The sequence below is a fragment of the Eleutherodactylus coqui genome, chromosome 9 (genome assembly GCF_035609145.1).
Source record: "Eleutherodactylus coqui strain aEleCoq1 chromosome 9, aEleCoq1.hap1, whole genome shotgun sequence".
Lineage (NCBI taxonomy): Eukaryota > Metazoa > Chordata > Amphibia > Anura > Eleutherodactylidae > Eleutherodactylus > Eleutherodactylus coqui.
In genome coordinates, this window is record NC_089845.1 from 14,097,912 (window position 1) to 14,120,751 (window position 22,840).

At 45.8% G+C, this 22,840-nt stretch overlaps 1 protein-coding gene across 5 annotated transcripts in view; it reads right to left on the reverse strand.

Annotated features, from left to right (window-relative positions):
• Window positions 1-22,840, reverse strand: part of ZNF830 (zinc finger protein 830) — a 129,720-nt gene that overhangs the window by 59,206 nt on the left and 47,674 nt on the right. The window lies entirely within an intron of this gene.

The following is a 22,840-nucleotide window of genomic DNA, read 5'->3' on the forward strand; positions in this document are numbered from 1 at the left end:
TTTTAGAATCTACATAAAAGGAAAAAATGTGTTCTATAAATCTGGAAAAAGCTACACAGGAATCGATAAACAGGAATCGATAAACAAGTGTGTACATCAATCGGTGAGACAAATAGTCTACAGATGAAGAGGAAACAGAACTGTTACTCTCTCTAGGAGTGTGCTGTTAACCCTTTCCAATCCAATTTGTATCCTTGTTTTCTTAGGGGGCTTACTCTTTTTCTGCCATTATACAACGGCCCTATCTGCAGGCTAAAACCAGTACTGCATGAGGTGACACGTTGGATAGGCTCCAACAGCAGAGAGGCTGGCAATATACAGTAAGAGAACCCCAACGGACGTCTTCCAACATCAGAGCTGTACAGCCTTAAACCATAATGTCTTCAGAGGTCAGACAGTGGATTGGAAAGGGTTAAGATCACTCCAAGAGCACAACGTCCAATCCTAAATGAGGCAAGAAAACCCCACGGGTAACAGCAAGAGACCATGAGAAGACTCTACAAGCACTTACGTTCATGTTTCCACCAATAGAAAGACACTGAACCATCTTCACCAAATAAAATTGCTGCACATCTCGCCTGAGACCAACAGGATGATCCACAATCAATCATGAACAGTCTATGAGCGACTTACAATACTGCGATCCATTGACAACAGGAAAAGGAGTTTGCTGCTCACTGAGCAGGCACTTGCTGGGGTAGAGGCGGGGGGCGATGGTAGTCTGGAAGAGCAGGGGGAGCAGGCAGCTACTAGGGTGACAGAGAGAAGGGGTAGAGGAAAGAGAATCAGGGAGGCTAGTCCTGAACTGGCACTACCCAACAAGTTTGCAAAGTTGGAAGATGAGCCGGATGCCATTACAGAGCCAGCACCGCTGCAACACGACATGCCCTCTGAACGCCATGGGGATAACTGCTCCACTGAGAAGGGGATGGGGAGGATAGGGCAGGCTAGACAAGTCCTAGTTGTGGGGGACTCAATTATAAGGGGGACAGATAGGGCAATCTGCCATAAAGCTGCCATGCTCCCTAACCTATTGACTGCAATCCCTGCTACCCATAATAAACCGCTCCTGCAGTCATACTGATTCTGCCGTCACACGGCCAAATGTCTGACCATTGTCTATATGTATAGCATCCCTCACTGTCCACCTCGCCATACTGTGCACATCTCCACCTCGCCATACTGTGCACACCTCCAGCCCATTTACCTTATGTATCACCCCTTTACTTGCAGTATGTAAGCTCCTTGGAGCAGGACTCTCACCCCTACTGTTTTCATCAACTGATTACTATGTAACTGTGGTTCTGTAATTTTTGCATTTTTTGTCTTTCTGTATTCCCCCATCTATGTAAGCGCTGCGGAATATGTTGGCGCTATACAAATAAAGATTATTATTATAAAGATCAAGATTGTCGAACAGTGTGTCTTCCTGGCGCTCGAGTTCGACACATCATGGATCGGATTGACAGATTACTGTGAGGGGCTGGTGAGGATCCAGCGGTCATGGTGCACATTGACACCAATGAACAAATTAGAAGTCAATGGAGGGCCCTCAAAAATGATTTCAGGGACCAAGGATCCAAGCTTAGGGCGAGGACCTCCAGGATAGTTTTCATGAAGAGTCGATCGTGTCAGACCAATCTGATCAGCTTCTACGATGAAGTAAGCTCTAGGCTGGACCTGGGAGAGTCTGTTGATCTTGTATATCTGGACTTCTCTAAACCATCTGACACCGTGCCGCATAATAGGCTGATATATAAAATGAGACAGCTTGGTCTGGGCGAAAACGTGTGTATCTGCGTAAAGAATTGGCTCAGAGATAGAAAGCAGAGGGTGCTAATAAATGGTTCGTACTCTGATTGGGCCACAGTCGTTAGCGCGGTGCCACAGGATTCAGTATCGGGCCCCATTCTGTTCAATATATTTATCAACGACCTGATAGAGGGGCTGCACAGCAAAATATCAATATTCACAGATGACACAAAATTATACAATATAATCAATGCAACGGAGGACAATGTGCGGCTACAAAAGGACCTAGATAAGCTGGGGGCTTGGGCAGAAAAATGGCAAATGAAGTTCAATGTGGATAAATGTAAGGTTATGCACATGGGCAGGAGAAATAGATGTCACCAATATACACTAAATGGGGTACTGCGAGGGAAAAGTGATATGGAAAAAGACCTGGGGGTACTAGTGGACTGCAGATTTAACTGGAGTAACCAATGCCAGTCAGCTGCCGCAAAAGCGAATAAAGTCTTGAAGTGCATTAAAAGAGGTATAGGGGCAACAACATTATTCTACCGCTATATAAGGCACTTGTCAGGCCTCACATGGAATACTGCGCACCGTTCTGGTCACCGGAGCTCATGAAAGATGTTACAGTGCTTGAGGGGGTTCAAAGAAGGGCAACTAATACATGGAATGACAGGACTGGAATACCCAGAGAGGCTATACAAATTGGGACTATTTACCCTGGAAAAAAGACGGCTAAGGGGCGACCAAATAACTATGTATAAATACATGAGGGGACAACACAAGGATCTCTCCCATGATCTGTTTATACATAGGACCGCGACGGTAACGAGAGGGCATCCGCTACGTCTAAAAGAAAGCAGGTTTCATCGCCAACGCAGAAAAGGGTTCTTTACTGTAAGAGCAGTGAGACTGTGGAACTCTCTGCCTGAGGATGTGGTGATGGCAAAATCCATAGAGGAGCTTAAAAGAGGACTTGATGTCTTTCTAGAGTGGAAGGATATTACAGGATATAAATCTTAGATCAATTGTTAATCCGGGTATACAGGCAGGTAGGAACTATTAGGGGTTGATCCAGGGATTAGTCTGATTGCCATTAGGGAGTCGGGAAGGAATTTTTCCCCAAAAGGGCTAATTGGCTCCTGCCTCTTGGGGTTTTTTGCCTTCCTCTGGATCAACAACACAGGAAGATAAACAGGCTGAACTAGATGGACATTGTCTTCATTCGGCCTTACATACTATGTTACTATTTTACCAAAAGCAACAGAAGGAACTGAAATCTTATTATTAAGGCAGATAGAAGAGGTGTCAATCCGCAACAAAAGCAATTATTATGGGGAAATTTAATTATCCGGATATAATATGGGAAAACGAAACCTGCACATTTAACAAGGGTGATAAGTTCTGGAGTACAATTAAAGATAACTACTAGAGATGAGCGAGCATACTCGCTAAGGACAATTGCTCGAACGAGCATTGTCCTTAGCGAGTACCTGCCGCTCGGAAGAAAAGGTTCAGCTGCCGGCGACGGGCGGGGAAGAACAGAGGGGAGATCCCTCTCTCCCCCCTGCTCACTGCCGCAACTCACCGCTCACCCACGCCGGCAGCTGAACCTTTTCTCCCGAGTGGTCAGGTACTCGCTAAGGACAATGCTCAATCGAGTAATTGTCCTTAGTGAGTATGCTCGCTCATCTCTAATAACTACCTTCTTCAACTTGTGCAGGAGCCAACTAGAGGGGAGGGCCACTCTGGACTTGCTATTAACTAACAAACTGGACCGAAAAATGGGGGTACAGGTTGAGGGGCACTTGGCGAACAGTGACCACAATATAATTAATTTCCAGCTGTCATTCAATAAGAAACCTTACCAAGGAGCAACAAACTAAACTAAACTTTTTTAAAGGAGAATTTGATCAGCTCAGAGCTACTATTCGTAACATTAATTGGGACAACATTCTCAAAAATATCAGTACAAACGACAAATGGGAAAAGTTTAAAAACATCCTAATCACCTCATGAAAGCAGTTCATACCCTTTAAAAACAAAAGAACTTCAAGTCAAAGGAAACCAATGTGGCTCGACAAGACTGTAAGGGGGACAATAAACAAACAAAAAAAAAGCGTTTAAACTACTAAAACAAGAAGGCACCAAAGAAGCGCTAAATTCATACACAAAAAAAAACTAAATATGTAAAGAAGAGATTAAATTGCTAAGGAGGAGGCAGAAAGACTGATCGCCAAAGAAAGCAAAAATAACCCTAAACTATTCTTCAACTATATTAACAGCAAACGGATTTGCACTGAGAGTACTTGCCCTTTAAGCCCTTGAGTGACACGCCCGGAAATTTTCCGGGACCAGCTCCACTGCCCATAGCGATATAGCCCGGGCTATGTATCACTATGGGAGCTGCAGAGCACAATGCCACAAGCTGTGGCATTGTTCTCTGCCTGCACAGACACAGAGCAGTTCAGGATTTTGAAATAAGAAGCTGAGAGATACTGCCGATCTGCCAGCAATCTCCCGCTTTTAATTTTAAACTCTTGCACTGCTTTGTTTACAGTTGCCATAGAGACCATCGGCTGGTCAGAAGCAAGCCGATGATCTCTGTGGCAGGGACAGCTGATGCTTGGCTGTTAGAGGACACCCAGGCACCAGCTCTTACAGCAGAGATCAGAGAAAACCTCCGATCTCTGCCGTGTTATCCCTTTACATGCTGCAGTCTATGTGACTGCAGCATGTAAAGGGCTGACAGAGGGAGGGTGCTCCCTCTGTCAGAGGACAGCCAGGCACCAGCTCTTATAGCAGAGATCAGAGAAAATCTCTGATCTCTGCTGTGTTAACTCTTTACATGCTGCAGTCTATGTGACTGCAGCATGTAAAGGGCTGTCACCATCGGACCCCCTGAATGTGATCAGGGGGTCCGAATGGGTCTTTGTTGAAGTCCCCTAAAGAGACAAAAAAAAAAAGTTTAAAAAAGGTAAAAAATTATTAAAAAACTAGAAAAAAAAAACACTTGTCTCCCTTTACTTTGTAAAAAATAAAAAATAAAATTACACATGTGGTATCATAATGACAGAGAAGGAAGTTAGTACATTATTTAACCCCTTAATGACACGGCCCCTTTTTTCCCATTTCTTTTTTTCCTCCCCGTTTAAAAAATTATAACTCCTTTATTTATCCATCGACGTAGCAGCATGAGGGCTTGTTTTTTGCGGGACGAGTTGGATTTTTCAATGGTGCTATTTAAAGTACCATATGATGTACTGAAAAACTTAAAAATTTTTTTTAAGTGGAGTAAAATGAAAAAAAAAACAACATTCCACTATCTTTCAGTGCGTCTTGTTTCTACAACAAAAACGACATGATAACTTTATTCTATGAGTCAGTGCGATTACTACGATATTGGGGTTTTTTTTGCTGTAGTACTTGTATTTTTTTTCAAAGACATTTAATTTTTTTAAATTAATTTTCTGCCGCAATAACTTTATTTTTCTGTCAAAGTACTTGTTGTGAGGGCTCATTTTTTGCGGGATGTCCTGCAGTTTACGTTAGTACCATTTCAGAATACATATGACTTTTTTATAGCTTTTTATTGCATTTTTTCTGGGAGACAGGGTGACTGAATAAGTGCATTTCTGGCGTTATTTATTTTTTTCGGGCGATGTTTACCGTGTGTGGTAAATAATGCGCTACTTAGATTTTTTTTATTATAGATATTGCAAAATGGTGATTCAAACTTTTATTACTTTTTTTGTTTTACAACTAATTGATCTTTTTCCTTTTTTTTAAAGCCTCCTGGGGGACCACAACTGGCGATGCTTTGATCGCTCCTGCAGTATGATGTAACCACATGGAATACTGTGTACAGTTCTGGACTCCGCTGCTCAGGAAAGATGTTGCAGTGCTTGAGGGAGTTCAAAGAAGAGCAACTAAATTAATAACTGGAATGAGAGGACTGGAATACCCAGAGGGGCTATCAAAATTGGGATTATTTACTATAGAAAAAAGACCGCTAAGGGGTGATCAAATAACTATGTATAAACACATGAGGGGACAATACAAGGATCTCTCCCATGATCGGTTTATATCCAGGACTGCGACGGTAACGAGAGGGCATCCGCTACATCTAGAAGAAAGCAGGTTTCATCATCAACACAAAAGAGGGGTTCTTTACTGTAAGAGTATTAAGACTGTGGAACTTTCTGCCTGAAAAAGGGGTGATGGCAAAATCCATTGAGGAGCTTAAAAGAGGACTAGACGTCTTTCTAGAGTGCAAGGATATTACAGATATAGATATTAGCTGACCAGCGGGGTGGTTGTTCTGGTTCTTATATTTAGGTAGGAACTATCAAAGGTTGATCAAGGGATTATTCTGTCCGCCATTATGGAGCTGGGAAGGAATTTTCCTCCCGAAAGGGTTAATTGGCTTCTGCTTCTTGGGGTTTTTTCCTTCCTCTGGATTAACAAGGGTGTTGAAACAGGCTGAACTAAATGGATATTGTCTTCATTCAACCTAACATACTATGTTACTATGAAAGATGAGCGACATACATTCAAATGGAATATATTTGCCCAGTCTTTCAGCGGCTAACGATGGATTTTAAGTGAACCAAAATCCATTGTTCAAACAAAAAGAGCACGATGCCTGCATCTACATGTAACAATTATCGCTCATTTTCAACCGTTTGGACAAATGTTGAGTGATAATCGTTGCGTGTAAAAGCGCCTTAATTTATAAGGGATCGAGTCCATTAGATCACTTATCTTACATTCTATCTGATAGGGGACAAAGGTATGCAATATTGCTGGTTACATATAATCATCAATCATTTTCATTTCATTCTAGCTTTTATAGATAAAACGGAGAATACCATGCAATATACACACAGGGATTTACTTATATATAATAAAAGAGAATAAAGAGAAGTGCATGGGCTGCCCACAAGAGGCAAGTGCGTGCGCTGCCCACAAGAGGCAAGTGCAAGGGCTGCACGCAAGGGGCAATTGCATGGGCTACACGCAAGGGGCAAGTGCATGGGCTGCCCGCAAGGGGCAAGTGCATGGGCTGCACGCAAGGGGCAATTGCATGGGCTGCCCGCAAGGGGAAAGTGCATGGGCTGCCCGCAAGGGGCAAGTGCATGGGCTGCCCGCAAGGGGCAAGTGCATGGGCTGCCCGCAAGAGGGCAGGTGTATGCGCTGCCCGCAAGAGGGCAGGTGTATGCGCTGCCCGCAAGAGGACAGTGCATGGGCTGCCCGCAAGAGGACAGTGCATGGGCTGCCCGCAAGAGGGAAGTGCATGCGCTGCTCGCAAGAGGGAAGTGCATGCGCTGCCCGCAAGAGGGAAGTGCATGCGCTGCCCGCAAGAGGGAAGTGCATGCGCTGCCCGCAAGAGGGTAGTGCATGCGCTGCCCGCAAGAGGGAAGTGCATCCGCTGCCCGCAAGAGAAGTACATCCGCTGCACGCAAGAGAAGTACATCTGCTGCACATAAGTTTATTTATCTTCCTTTATCCGTACTTTAACTTGTGCAGGAGCCAACTAGGGGGAAAGTTCTTTTGGACTTATTAACCCCTTCGTGACAAAGCCGGTTTGCGCCTTAAATGGCCAACTAAATTTTTCAGTTTTTTTATCGTCACATTCCAGGAGACGTAAATTTTCATTTTTCCGTCAACTTACTCCCTATAAGAGTTTTTTTTTTTTTTTTGCGGGACAAGTTGTACTTTATAATGGCTTCATTTTTGGGTACAGATGATGTATTGTATAACTTTTATTGTTTTAGGAAGGTGGAGGGAATACAGAAATTTCACCATTTGTTTTTTGGATTGTAATTTTACAGTGTCCAGTGTGCAAAATAAATAATATTACAACAATCTTCTCCAGGTCAGCACGATTCCAGTGACACCAAGTTTATAAAGTTTTTTATGTTTTGCTATTTTTGCACACAAATTTATAATTTTTTTTTTTTTTAATATTTGCCTCTGTGTTGCCGTATTCCAAGAGCCAGAGTATCTTTATTTTCCATCGACAGAGCTCTGGGAGGTCTTGTTTCTTGCGGGATAAACGCTAGTTTTCATTTGACCCGTTTTTGGGAACATAGAACATTTTGATTGTTTTTTATTCCATTTTTTTAGGAGGCAAGATTAACAAAACAGCAATTCTGGCATGGTTTTTTTTTATTGGCGATCACCATGCGGTATAAATAATGTGTTAAATTAATTCTGCAGGCCGATACGATGTCAATAGCAAAAACTTATATAGGGTTTTTTTTCTTTTCTTTAACTTGCAACTTTTTCACAATGTGTTTTTTGCTGCATTCAAAAAACCCTAACATTTTTCTTTTTTGTGAAATGTGCTGTGAAATGGTTATTTTTTGCAGGATGAATTGTAATTTTTATTAGTACCAGGCGATGTTTTAATTATTTTTTATTCCATTTCTATGTAAGGCGAGATAGACAAAATAAATTATTTTTGTCATGTTTTTTGAATTTTTTTTCATAACACGGACTCTGTAGGTTAAATAACATACTACCTTTTTTCTGGGACATAGCGATATTACATCAGACAGAGCGGGCTTTTTTGCGCACCTATGTGCGCAAAAAAACTGCTCCGCGCATGTTAAAAATGCGCATGACTGAAGCTCCATGTCCATTGCTTTCAATGGGGCCGGTGCTTCTGCTGCTGGCCCCATTGAAAGCAATAGGATGTAGGCAACCGCTGCAGTAATTTTCAGGGAAGGGCTTAAAATATAAGCCCTTTCCTGAAAATCATCCCTAGCTGCTGTAAAAAATAAAAAAAATATATACATCACCTCTCCGCGGCTGTGCAGCTCCGGCGTGTCTTCTCGCTGGCTTCCCCGACACTCTTTTGAAGCTTCTTCTCCTGCTTGGTCACAGCGCTCAGCTGTCATTTAATGAATGGCTGAGCACTGCCTGTGATTGGCTGAGCGTTCACCCAATAAGACACAGCCCTTTCAGGAGGCAGGGATTTTTAAATCTCTGGCAGGAGAAGAAACTTCAGAAGGGTGCCAGAGAAGCCAGAGAGAAGACACGTCAGAGCTGCACAGCGGTGGGGAAGTGATGTATATATTTTTTTTTTACAGCAGCTAGGAATGATTTTCAGGGAGGGGCTTATATTTCAAGCCATCCCCCGAAAATCACTGCGGAGGTTAACTGCATCCCATTGACAGCAATGGGATAGAATCACGGTCCTCTGCCACAGCTGTGACAGGAGATTCCTTCATCCCCGCAGGGAGTGCCTTTGTCACTGAACACTGTGACTCGGCTGTCACAGTATTCAGCGGAGGGGAGTCTCCGCAGGGAATCTTAATGCCCTTTCTCGGCGGACGGACATCCTATCTTTTGCAGGTGCGAGTATATTGCGCCTGTAAAAGATGAACATGTGAACACACCATAAGAAACCAATGGTTCTATCAGACGCGCTTTTTTTTGCGCACATAGGTGCGCCCAAAATAACACTTGTCTAACTTTGCCCTTAAGTAGGAAAGGTGGGGTTTTAGCGTTATTTTAATTTTTCAAAAAAGTACACCCATTCAAAAAATAGAACATGAGCGGAGAGCAATTGCGATTTCAATTCGCGGAAATAAAATCTCAGCATGGTCTATTTTTGTGTGGCTTCTACATGGATGGCTTCCATAAACGTAACTGGAGCAACTGCTGCACTCATGTGGGGAAGGTAGTAGTGGCTAGTTTTATGGTAATTACTAGGCAGTCCAATAATGCCCAGCATGCTGATGACATTCAGCACATGCTCAGTATGAGATCTACTATGCTTGGAGCACAGAAGGAATGAGCTAGCTTCAGATCAACATGGTTACTTGTGGACACACCTGAAGCTACTGTTCATATATTTGCCTGCGCTAGTACATGTCGGTAGCACCACAAGTCCGTTTTATGTCATGTAACACTATATCCGTCTGATCTACAATGTAGTGAGTAAAGTTTATTATCTTTTAATATCTTGATTGTGCTTGACATCAATCATTCAGTATTAGTGTATCTTTACGCCATCAGGAAGTCCTGGTGGAGACAAGATTGACAGGGGAGTTACGTCCCCTGTACCAGATTGGCTGCTGAGCCGGTTGGCCTCCAGGTACTGGAAGCGCACTAAGCATGTCTTCACAAGCCATACACCGGTGGACAGCATACAGCAGGGGCTGCAGCTGGAAGGGGCTTCCCCGCTTGCGCCCCAGAAGGAGGAAGGCCACTTTGTACTGAAGGGCGTGGTATCATCGGCAGCAGAGACTGAAAAGCTGCTTTTGCGGCGACGACCGACAAGCGCTGCCCTTCCTGCAGACTGCCTCTGCATGGAGAGCTATGAGCGGGTGCGCACCGGTCACGCAGCAGTGAGGCGGCGGCCGGCACCGAGCCTCCACATGGAGCGGGAGTGGGGTTGACTGAGCTCCCCAGCAGTGATATGTGGATGACATAGGCAGCGGCCAGGACTGAGGCTCATGGTGACATCGACTGAGAGCTGGGCAGTGGCGTACACACAGCACAGAGGTGCCGCCGGTCAGCGACATGAGACTAAACCGGCAGCGGCCGAGACGGACGCTCGTGATCCTACGCGGGGGTACGGCTGCTGCAGTCACACAGAGAGCTGCAGCGTGTGGATGACTTTTGCTGGGCCATGACAGTGCTTATGGATATAGCAGAGCTCAGTAGAGCACTTGGAGCACATTTGTATATGCTTAGCTACGGAACACCATAGCTACCCATGTGCATCCCAGCATCCAAACGACGCATACTCTGGCCTTCGGTTATGGCGCCCACAATCAGCGTAATACTACAAATTTTATTATTTGGCTCATGTGATATGTTGGAATACTGCTGTGACGTAAGATCTTAGTTTGACTGTGTTTAGTGGCAAACCCCTTACGATGTGACCCATTTCCACTGCATGCGACAAGTGCTTCTGGCACACAACACGTAGGTTGTGCAGGCATAACCTGTATGCACACGCTTGGTCAAGCATCATATGTTGACATGTTGGGGTGTTACTATTAAGGCGTGACATTTTGAAATCATGTGATCCCCAATTAGTGATATTAGCTGTGATCCGAGTTTGGTATCAAATTCGTTCAGTTTTAACTTATTGCTCCAACATAAGGTCTATTTACATACAACAATTATCACTCAAAATTCGTACAAATGAGCGAATGTTACGTGTAAAGGAGCGGCCATCATGCACTTTCCATTCACTTGTCACTTATCGCTGAGTTTCAGCCGGCATAAAAATTGTCGTTAGGTAGTTCACTATTCGCTCCATTTAAATAGAATTCGTTCAGTCTTTAAAAGACCGAAAGGCTTCAGGGGGGTGATTGTTTGCACAATGACTGCTTGCTTACTCCTGCCTGCAGAAGACAATGGCTTATCTTCACACTAATTAAAATCCAGCTGACCAGAGATTCCTCACATGAACACCTGCTCACATGAGTGAACCTATACAGAGTTTACTTCAGCTAATGAGGGAAACGGAGAGGATTTCAAACGATTATCTGTACATTTAAATGTACAGCAATTTATGCAAAAGAGTCATTTATTCATTTGGTTGTTCAAATGATAATCGTTTCGTGTAAAAGGGCCTTAAGGCTGGCTTCACAGAGATGTATTTGCGTGCGACATACCCAGAGAATAAAACCCACTGCTTTCAATGGGTTCATTCACATGCATGTATTTTGCGTGTGTAAATTGTGACTTTGCAAAAAAAAGGGGGGGGAAACATGCGGTATTTTCACACCAAAAACTCCCCATAGAAGTCAATAGGGGGGGGGGGCACAAATGCACACACAATATGTAAGGAGATGCGTGAAAAACTATGTAATTCTGCAGGTAAAAGAACAACAAGAATCACAGAGGCAGAGGGAACTAATTTACATAAAAGCCCAAATCACAGAAGATCCCTTAAAAAATAAATTTTATTATATTATCCTAAAAAACATACACACAGTAGTGGGCTTAATCATCAACCGATGAAAGGACAAAGACAAGACAACGAATAGAAACACATATAGATGTGCTCGTGTGGGACTTGGTGCAACTTATCCAGGGAGATTTCAGATCGCAGTCATATACGAATGAGGTATGGCTGCATAGGTCTCCAATTGCAAAAAGTAGATGTTTTCCACATACGTGACTAGGGTGGCTTAAATATGATTGTTTGACGTCGTGTCTTACCACCCTGTCCCAGACCAGTTACTTAGTTTAACTATCCGAGCACCACTAGTTTTATGTGTATTTCATTGGTTCAACTTGATGAAATAATCAATAGATCAACGACTGGATCAATTAGAGATACAGAATGAATAGAGGGTTCGATGCATTTCTGGTGGACCTTCGACTTTTCAAGAACCGTATGGTCGATAATCTGAGATATGTTAATATGTCTGTCTGTATATCCACCTAACGGACATATATTAGCTAGAATGAAATAAAATAAAAAAGTTGATCCTGGTGTGAACCACAACACCAGCTGGTATTATTATTTATAGGATGATGAATCCTCCGAGATACAACGCGATATAAGGTAGTGATTAGAGATGAGCGAACGTACTCGTCCGAGCTTGATATTCGTGCAAATATTAGGGTGTTCGGGATGCTCGTTACTCTTAACGAGCACCACGCGGTGTTCCGGTTACTTTCAGTTTCCTCTCTGAGACGTTAGCGCGCTTTTCTGGCCAATTGAAAGACAGGGAAGGCATTACAACTTCCCCCTGTGACGTTCAAGCCCTATACCACCCCCCTGCTGTGAGTGGCTGGGGCGATCAGATGTCACCCGAGTATAAAAGTCGGCCCCTCCCGCGGCTCGCCTCAGATGTCTAGTGAGTTAGCTGAGGGACAGTGATGCTGGTGCCGGAGCTGCTGTAGGGAGAGTGTTAGGAGTTAGTGTAGGCTTCAAGAACCCCAACGGTCCTTCTCAGGGCCACATCTATCCGTGTGCAGTACTGTGGAGCGTGCTGTTAGCAGTGTTGCACAAATTTTTTTTTTTCAAAATCGGCAGTCTGCAGAGCATTGCGCCTTGCATTAATAGTACAGGGACAGAAGTGGTGGTTAGGCAGGGAGAGTGTTAGGAGTGAGTGTAGGCTTCAAGAACCCCAACGGTCCTTCTTAGGGCCACATCTATCCGTGTGCAGTACTGTGCAGGCTGCTGTTAGCAGTGTTGCATTTTTTTTTCTTTTCAAAATCGGCTGTCTGCAGAGCATTGCGCCTTGCAGTAATACTACAGGGAGAGAATTGTGTAGGCAGGGCCAGAAGACATATCTTATCTGATTGAATATAGTCAGTGGGCCCTCCGTTTCCCAAAAAGGGAAACATTCAATTTGTCCTGCAGGCTTGCGCCAATTTATTTGCTGCCTGGGAAAGGTAACCTCTGTGCTGCACTTCATATAACTGCATTTCTGTGCAACACATATCTTATCTGATTGAATATAGTCAGTGGGCCCTCCGTTTCCCAAAAAGGGAAACATTCAATTTGTCCTGCAGGCTTGCGCCAATTTATTTGCTGCCTGTAAAAAGTAACCGCTGTGCTGCACTTCATATAACTGCATTTCTGTGCAACACATATCTTATATGATTGAATATAGTCAGTGGGCCCTCCGTTTCCCAAAAAGGGAAACATTCAATTTGTCCTGCAGGCTTGCGCCAATTTATTTGCTGCCTGGGAAAAGTAACCGCTGTGCTGCACTTCATATAACTGCATTTCTGTGCAACACATATCTTATCTGATTGAATATAGTCAGTGGGCCCTCCGTTTCCCAAAAAGGGAAACATTCAATTTGTCCTGCAGGCTTGCGCCAATTTATTTGCTGCCTGGGAAAAGTAACCGCTGTGCTGCACTTCATATAACTGCATTTCTTTGCAACACATATCTTATCTGATTGAATATAGTCAGTGGGCCTTTTCTTTTTAAAAAAAGGGAAACATTCTATGTGCCCTGCCTCTGTCAGTCCTCAGCGTTCTGTGTACGTGTGTGGTGGGTGGAGATAGTAAACAAATCATACGCAGCCAGCTACGTTTAACAGCAGGCTTGCGCCAATTTATTTTCTGCCTGGGAAATCAAATCATACCATGCTGAGGGGTAGGGATAGGCCTATAGGACGTGGACGCGGGCGAGGACGCGGAGGCCCAAGTCAGGGTGTGGGCACAGGCCGAGCCAGTGCGGTGGCCAGGGGTAGAGGCAGGGCCAGACCGAATAATCCACCAACTGTTTCCCAAAGCGCCCCCTCGCGCCATGCCACCCTGCACAGGTCAAGGTGCTCTACGGTGTGGCAGTTTTTCACAGAGACGCCTGACGACCGACGAACAGTGGTGTGCAACCTTTGTCGCGCCAAGATCAGCTGGGGAGGCACCACCAACAGCATGCGCAGGCATATGATGGCCAAGCACCCCACAAGGTGGGACGATGCCCGTTCACCGCCTCCGGTTTGCACCACTGCCTCTCCCCCTGTGCCCCAACCTGCCACTGAGATCCAACCCCCCTCTGAGGACACAGGCACTACCGTCTCCTGGCCTGCACCCACACCCTCACCTCCGCTGTCCTCGGCCCCATCCAGCAATGTCTCTCAGCGTAGCGTCCAGACGTCGCTAGCGCCACAGTTTGAGCGCAAGCGCAAGTACGACGCCACGCACCCGCACGCTCAAGCGTTAAACGTGCACATTGCCAAATTGATCAGCCTAGAGATGCTGCCGTATAGGCTTGTGGAAACGGAGGCTTTCAAAAGCATGATGGAGGCGGCAGCCCCGCGCTACTCGGTTCTCAGTCGCCACTACTTTTCCCGATGTGCCGTCCCAGGCCTGCACGACCACGTCTCCCGCAACATTGTACGCGCCCTCACCAACGCGGTTACTGCCAAGGTCCACTTAAAAACAGACACGTGGACAAGCACAGGCGGGCAGGGCCACTATATCTCCCTGACGGCACATTGGGTGAATTTAGTGGAGGCTGGGACAGAGTCAGAGCCTGGGACCGCTCACGTCCTACCCACCCCCCGAATTGCGTGCCCGGGCTCGGTGGTGGTATCTGCGGGGGTGTATGCTTCCTCCACTAAACCACCCTCCTCCTCCTCCTACGCAACCTCTGTCTCGCAATCAAGATGTGTCAGCAGCAGCACGTCGCCAGCAGTCGGTGTCACGCGGCGTGGCAGCACAGCGGTGGGCAAGAGTAAGCAGGCCGTGCTGAAACTACTCAGCTTAGGAGAGAAGAGGCACACGGCCCACGAACTGCTGCAGGGTCTGACAGAGCAGACCGACCGCTGGCTTGCGCCGCTGAGCCTCCAACCGGGCATGGTCGTGTGTGACAACGGCCGTAACCTGGTGGCGGCTCGGCAGCCTCACGCACGTGCCATGCCTGGCCCATGTGTTTAATTTGGTGGTTCAGCGCTTTCTGAAAAGCTACCCCCACTTGTCATACCTGCTCGTAAAGGTGCGCCGGATCTGCGCACATTTCCGCAAATCACACACGCACGCTGCCACCCTGCGGACCCTGCAACATCGGTTTTATTTGCCAGTGCACCGACTGCTGTGCGACGTGCCCACACAGTGGAACTCTACGCTCCACATGTTGGCCAGACTCTATGAGCAGCGTAGAGCTATAGTGAAATCCCAACTCCAACTTGCGTGGCGCAGTGGGAGTCAGCCTCCTCAATTATTTACAGAAGAGTGGGCCTGGTTGGCAGCCATCTGCCAGGTCCTTGGAAAATTTGAGGAGTCTACCCAGGTGGTGAGCGGCGATGCTGCAATCATTAGCGTCACCATTCCTCTGCTATGCATCTTGAGAAGTTCCCTGCAAACCATAAAGGCAGACGCTTTGCGCTCGGAAACAGAGCCGGGGGAAGACAGTATGTCGCTGGATAGTCAGAGCACCCTCCTGTCTATATCTCAGCGCGTTCAGGAGGAGGAGGAGCATGAGGAGGATGAGGAGGAGGGGGAAGAGACAGCTTGGCCCACTGCTGACGGTACCCATGCTGCTTGCCTGTCATCCTTTCAGCGTGTATGGCCTGAGGAGGAGGAAGAGGAGGAGGAGGATCCTGAAAGTGATCTTCCTAGTGAAGACAGCCATGTGTTGCGTACAGGTACCCTGGCACACATGGCTGACTTCATGTTAGGATGCCTTTCTCGTGACCCTCGCGTTACACGCATTCTGGCCACTACGGATTACTGGGTGTACACACGGCTCGATCCACGGTATAAGGAGAGCCTTTGCACTCTCATTCCCGAAGAGGAAAGGGGTTCGAGAATGATGCTATACCACAGGGCGCTGGTGGACAAACTGATGGTAAACTTCCCATCCGACAGCGCTAGTGGCAGAAGGCGCAGTTATGAGGGCCAGGTAGCAGGGGAGGCGCAGAGATCAGGCAGCATGTACGGCACAGGCAGGGGAACATTCTCCAAGGCCTTTGCCAGCTTTATGGCTCCCCAGCAAGACTGTGTCACCGCTCCCCAGTCAAGGCTGAGTCGGCGGGAGCACTGTAAAAGGATGGTGAGGGAGTACGTAGCCGATCGCACGACCGTCCTCCGTGACGCCTCTGCCACCTACAACTACTGGGTGTCGAAGCTGGACACGTGGCCTGAACTCGCGCTGTATGCCCTGGAGGTGCTTGCTTGTCCTGCGGCTAGCGTCTTGTCAGAGAGGGTGTTTAGTGTGGCTGGGGGAATCATCATGGATAAGCGTACCCGCCTGTCAACCGACAGTGCCGACAGGCTTACACTCATCAAGATGAACAAAGCCTGGATTTCCCCAGACTTCTCTTCTCCACCAGCGGACAGCAGTGATACCTAAGCAATACGTAGGCTGCACCCGCGGATGGAAGCATCGTTCTCTCTCACCATCCAAAACGGGGACATTTCTGCTTCATCAATCTGTGTATAATACTCCTCCTCCTCCTCCTCCTGAAACCTCACGTAATCACGCCGAACGGGCAATTTTTCTTAGGGCCACAAGGCTCACTCATATAATTTTTCTAAACAATTTTTATACGTTTCAATGCTCTTAAAAGCGTTGAAACTTTAACTTGAACCAATTTTTAGTTAAACTGGGCTGCCTCCAGGCCTAGTTACCACTTAAGCCACATTAACCAAAGCGATTAATGGGTTTCACCTGCCCTCTTGGTTGGCCATGGCCAATTTTTTGGATGTACATTAGTACTGTTGATACAGCAATTTTTGTGGGCCCTCGCCTACAGTGTAATCAAATGAATTTTTAGCCCACCTGCATTACAGCTGACGTTACATCCGCTGTGTTGGGCAATGCAATGGGATATTTTTATGTACCGCCGGTGGGTTCCAGGGAGCCACCCATGCTGTGGGTCCACAGGGAATTATAAATGCATCTGTTTCCACTTGTAAAGAACCCCAGTCTGAATGGGGCATGCAGTGTGGGCCGAAGCCCACCTGCATTAAGCACGACATTACTACCTCAGCTGTGTTGGGCAATGCAATGGGATATTTTTGTGTACCGCCGGTGGGTTCCAGGGAGCCACCCATGCTGTGGGTCCACAGGGAATTATAAATGCATATGTTTCCACTTCTAAAGAACCCAAGTCTGACTGGGGCATGCAGTGTGGGCCGAAGCCCACCTGCATTAAGCACGACATTACTACCTCAGCTGTGTTGGGCAATGCAATGGGATATTTTTATGTACCGCCGGTGGGTTCCAGGGAGCCACCCATGCTGTAGGTGCACACAGAGTTTAACCTACATGTGTCCACTTGTAAAGAACCCCAGTCTGACTGGGGCATGCAGTGTGGGCCGAAGCCCACCTGCATTAAGCACGACATTACTACCTCAGCTGTGTTGGGCAATGCAATGGGATATTTTTGTGTACCGCCGGTGGGTTCCAGGGAGCCACCCATGCTGTGGGTCCACAGGGAATTATAAATGCATCTGTTTCCACTTGTAAAGAACCCCAGTCTGACTGGGGCATGCAGTGTGGGCCGAAGCCCACCTGCATTAAGCACGACATTACTACCTCAGCTGTGTTGGGCAATGCAATGGGATATTTTTATGTACCGCCGGTGGGTTCCAGGGAGCCACCCATGCTGTGGGTCCACAGGGACTTCACAATAGGGAGTTGTACTTGCCTGTGTCTATGAATTAAAAACCGCAGTCTGACTGGGGCATGCAGACACTTTGACAGAATGAATAGTGTGTGGCACATAGGTTCCCCATTGCTATGCCCACGTGTGCAGCTCCTGATGGCGGTGGCACAGGATTCTATTTCTCATTGCTTCTGTACAGCATTGTGGGCTATCGCCCCGCCCCTTTTAAAGAGGGTCGCTGCCTAGCCGTGCCAACCCTCTGCAGTGTGTGCCTGCTTTTCCTGTGGCAGACGCACTTATAAATAGACATGAGTGTGGCGTGGCATGAGGGCAGCTGAAGGCTGCGCAGGGACAATTTGGTGTGCGCTGTGGACACTGGGTCGTGCAGGGGGGGTTGGGCAGCATGTAACCCAGGAGAAGTGGCAGCGGAGTGTCATGCAGGTAGTGATTGTGCTTTGTTGGAGGTAGTGTGGTGCTTAGCTAAGGTATCCATTGCTAATGAGGGCTTTTCAGAAGTAAAAGTTGTTGGGGGGGGGGGGGGCACTCTTGCCGGTATTGTGGCTTAATAGTGGGACCTGTGAACTTGAGATGCAGCCCAACATGTAGCCCCTCGCCTGCCCTATCCGTTGCTGTGTCGTTTTCATCACTTTCTTGAATTGCCAAGATTTTCACACATGGAAACCTTAGCGAGCATCGGCGAAATACAAAAATGCTCGGGTCGCCCATTGACTTCAATGGGGTTCGTTACTCGAAACGAACCCTCGAGCATTGCGAAAATTTCGTCCCGAGTAACGAGCACCCGAGCATTTTGGTGCTCGCTCATCTCTAGTAGTGATTATAACTCCCTTCCTAAATGAACAAATTGCCGATTGTTTGGCTCGTCTCCTAATATAAGGAGATCTATCAGGCAAGTTATAGGGGGTCACCCCTCTTGGACAGAAATCAAATAATTTGTCCGAGTTGCCTTGCTTTTAATGCCTAGCGCTTACAAGATTCAGCCTAAGATAGAGAGTGATATCCCTTCATCTAGGTCTCAGTTTAAATAGATACTCCTGCCTAGGTGCCCATATTTTGGGTATTGAGGCTGAATAGAAAGCTTTTCTGCTTAGGCTAAAAGTTAAAAGGATAGAGACTTTTATAGCCTCCTGCCCTGATGGTGGGTAGGTGGCCATCTGAATACAACTGCAGCTGTCTCGCCTTATAAAGGCTGTAACCCCACCCAGGTCATGTGACCGCTACCAATCACGGCTTAATGCATAATTAGCCATGTGCATTAAAAATGCCGTCCCCTTGTTAATCCAACAGCAGTTATTTAACCCCATATCGCTCCTTGAAAAGGGTCCACATAGGTTTCCGCTGAATGTAGTCACCTAGCTGCTACTGACCTAAACCCTGGTTCTTATCCGATCACTTGTTCCACCTCTCCAATCTGTGTAGGGCAGTGGGCTGCGTCATAGGCATGCGTTCGATGTTTACAGCCTCTGAGGTAGTCCGGTATGCAGCGTCAGAAGGACATGTGACTAAGTCACATGATCGCGCTGCGTGTCAGGTAGAGGGACGCTGGTGCGTGATGACATAGGACGTAATGTCTCAATCGGACCTCCCCTGGTGTCTCAAACTTCTGACTGCACTCCGATCACGTCACAGAGGGGAGGGGACGATCGGTAATAGGCAATCCATGGCCGAGACCATCCGAAGATAAAGATGACAGTCAGCCTTATCTATCACTCTATATCATATTAATGAATCTGCATATGATGCATTATGAAGCGTTAGTGATATTAATAAAAATAATGAAACCGGATTTTTTATCTCCTGTGAAATTATTTATATGTGTAAGGCAGTTTTTTGATATAGTTACATCCCCAGCGGCGGTGAGATCACCTCAACACTTCAAGTTCAAAGAGGGGACTGATTTTTTCATCGGTATGTAGATATCTCATCACCCATAACTGCTACATAGTGAGAAATACTTCCTTTTTCTCCAAGGGGATCTAACAGAGATAGTCCCAGCTCAAGAGAACATGAACACATGCATTTACAGATTCTAGGTTAGATAATCAGGTAAGTATAATCTTATCAATATCCCACACTAGATGTTTGGAGTGACAATTTTCAACATATGGAAAAGTTGATAAAGGTGGTAAGGGGGAGCTGTAACAAGGGAAGGGGGGGGCGGCGGGGGCAGGGAGCTTTATAGCGCAAAATTTACCATAATTTGCATGGAATTCAGATAACTAGGCCCAAATGGTTGTTTCAATTTCACATCGATAACAGTGTCCGATACTCATGTAAAAGAATGAACCCAAGTTCAGGAGGGCATCCATTAACTAGAGATACAATTAAGGGAACATATCACTTGATGAAACAATTAAACGAGAGGATTTCATTGAGGCCTTGTGGGTGAACGGTTTTGAGCCTAAAAATCCACTCGGTTTCTTTTTGTAAAAGCCTTTTATCAATATTTCCTCGTCTGCCGTGAGATCTAACTTTTTCTAGGCCTTGAAACTTGAGTTGTGAGATGTCGCCATGGTGGACTGATCGCATATGGTTGGACAACGGGGTTGCTTCCTTCCTGTTGTTATTCCCCAGATGTTCCTGGATCCTTCTCCGTAATTGCTGTATTGTCTTTCCGATGTAATTTTTTGGACAAGTACATGTGGCCATGTAGATCACATTGTTGTTTTTGCAATTAATGTAATCTCGGATCTCAAAAGTCTTGTTGGTAACAGCGCTGGTAAATGAAGAACGTCTTAAGATGGATTCACAGACTGAGCAATCTCCACAGGGAAATGTTCCCTTGATCTCCTTTCTGCCGAGCCACATCGTTTCTGGTTGGCGAGGGGATAGATGGCTGTGGACTAACCTATCTCTCAAGTTTCTTCCTCGACGGAATATTATAGACGGCATATTTGTGATAAAGTCTCGGATGTCCTCGTCATCCTTTAGGATGCCCCAATATTGCTGTAGTACATCCCTAATCGACCTTGCACCGGTGTCATAGATCCCTATAATCCGAATGATTTGTGAGGTGTCCTTTCCTTTAGGAACAAGTAGTTCCGTTCTATTCATGTCTCGGGCTCGATGGAAAGCCTCATCTATCAGATCCTTGGGATAATCTCTCTGGAGGAATCTATTTCCCAAAATTTGACTTTCCGATATAAAGTCTTCCGTGTCGGAACAGTTCCTCCTAATCCTAAGAAATTGGCCTTTTGGAATGCCGCGTCGAAGAGGTGCTGGGTGAAAGCTTTTCCAGGACAGCAAGTTGTTAGTAGCTGTCTTCTTCCTGAACAGCGTGGTGTTTAAACTCCCGTTAGTTGTTTTTCTAATTTTAATATCTAGAAATGATATTTCCTCAGTTTGTATATCCGACGTCAGTCTCAGGCCCAAGTTGTTGATGTTCAAATGGTCTATAAAACTATGAAAAGAGGTTTCATCATCTGTCCATAAAATCAGGATGTCGTCTATATACCTGAGCCACAACAAAATCTTCCTTTCATCGGTTGATGATTAAGCCCATTGTGTGTATGTTTTTTAGGATAATATAATAAAATTTATTTTTTAAGGGATCTTCTGTGATTTGGTTTAAAAGAACACTAATTAGCCATTGCAATTGTTGCGTTTGTCATGCGCTAATGAACATTAAGAGAGTATTGTAGAATATGCGTAAAACCTCATTCATAGTGCAAAAAACGGAGCACTAAGGTGCGCGCAGTTGCACTTTAACTTAGGTGAAGCCGGCCTGTGGGGTCTGTTAGATGTACTGTGGGCAATGCCCTGATGTTCTAGGTCTTTAATGTTCTTGTAATCGGCTGAGCTGGATTTGCCGCGTGGTGCTACTGGTCTACATGCGGCTGCTGGATCTTTTCCATGCTCTGCCCTGGTATCAAGGTGGTCGATGAGCTGTAATTTCATTTGCAGTTATCCTGAATGCCAGATTGGAGTCGGAAAGGAATTTTTTTCCCAATAAAATAAGGAAAACTGGCTTCTACTTCCTGGAGTTTTTGCATTCCTCTGGCTCAACATTGCAGGACACTTGCTTGATAAAGACTACTAAGCCGAAACGTCGCTAATTCGTATGGAGGAATCAAACCTTTTTTACTTTTCTGCCCCATTTCTTCTTTTATTTGCTGCATTAGTGGGTCCTTGATTTGGGCTCCTGCTTGTGACTGTACATTTTTTATCTGCCTCGCTGGGATCAGCTATTCAGGTTGTGCTGCTGGCATCCGCCTCTTTCCTCTTACATTGCAGGAACCGGACTGAACTGGATGGACACGTGTCGTTCTTTCTGCCTGACATACTGTGTTAATATGTAAACATAAATAAATTGCAAAAAAGTAATCCTACAAGGCAATAATGCATAATGACCAACCCATAGCGAAAACAAGATACAGTAAAACATCTCTCGTCTACTACGGGGCATAGCTTTGACCGTGGGTAAAGTTATTGCCACTAGTAGATGGACACTAAGCAGAAGAACGTGTTAGCTCCTCCCACTAGTTATATGTACCCCGAAGCCACCAAGCAGTTATGTATGCAAGCAACAGGAGTAGCCAAGTAGGATAAAAAAACAACACAGTTAATGTGACATGACCAAACTATAACTCAGGATAGCAGCATGTCCAACAGCAGAGGGAACGAGATGAGAAAAAGTTTACGGTGACTACAAAAATCTTGTTTCCTCATCCCATCATTGGGGTACACAGCTTTGACTGTGGGACGTTCAAAAGCAGTTATCGGGGCTGGGAAGATATATCAAAACGCATGAGGACAGCCTATAGCGAACTGCAAAAATCTCTAACCAAGGGAGACGTCTGCGGATACAAACGTATGCACCCGGTAGAACTTTGCAAAGGTGTGTAGAGTATGTAGCAGCCTTACACACCTGCGTGGCTGAGGCCCTGTTACAAACTGCCCATAAAGCCTTCACCGTCCAAATATATATATATATATATATATATATATATATATATATATAAATAAATAAATAAATAAATAAAGCTTACACTAGGTCCAACTTTTGAAGTGCAAGTTCC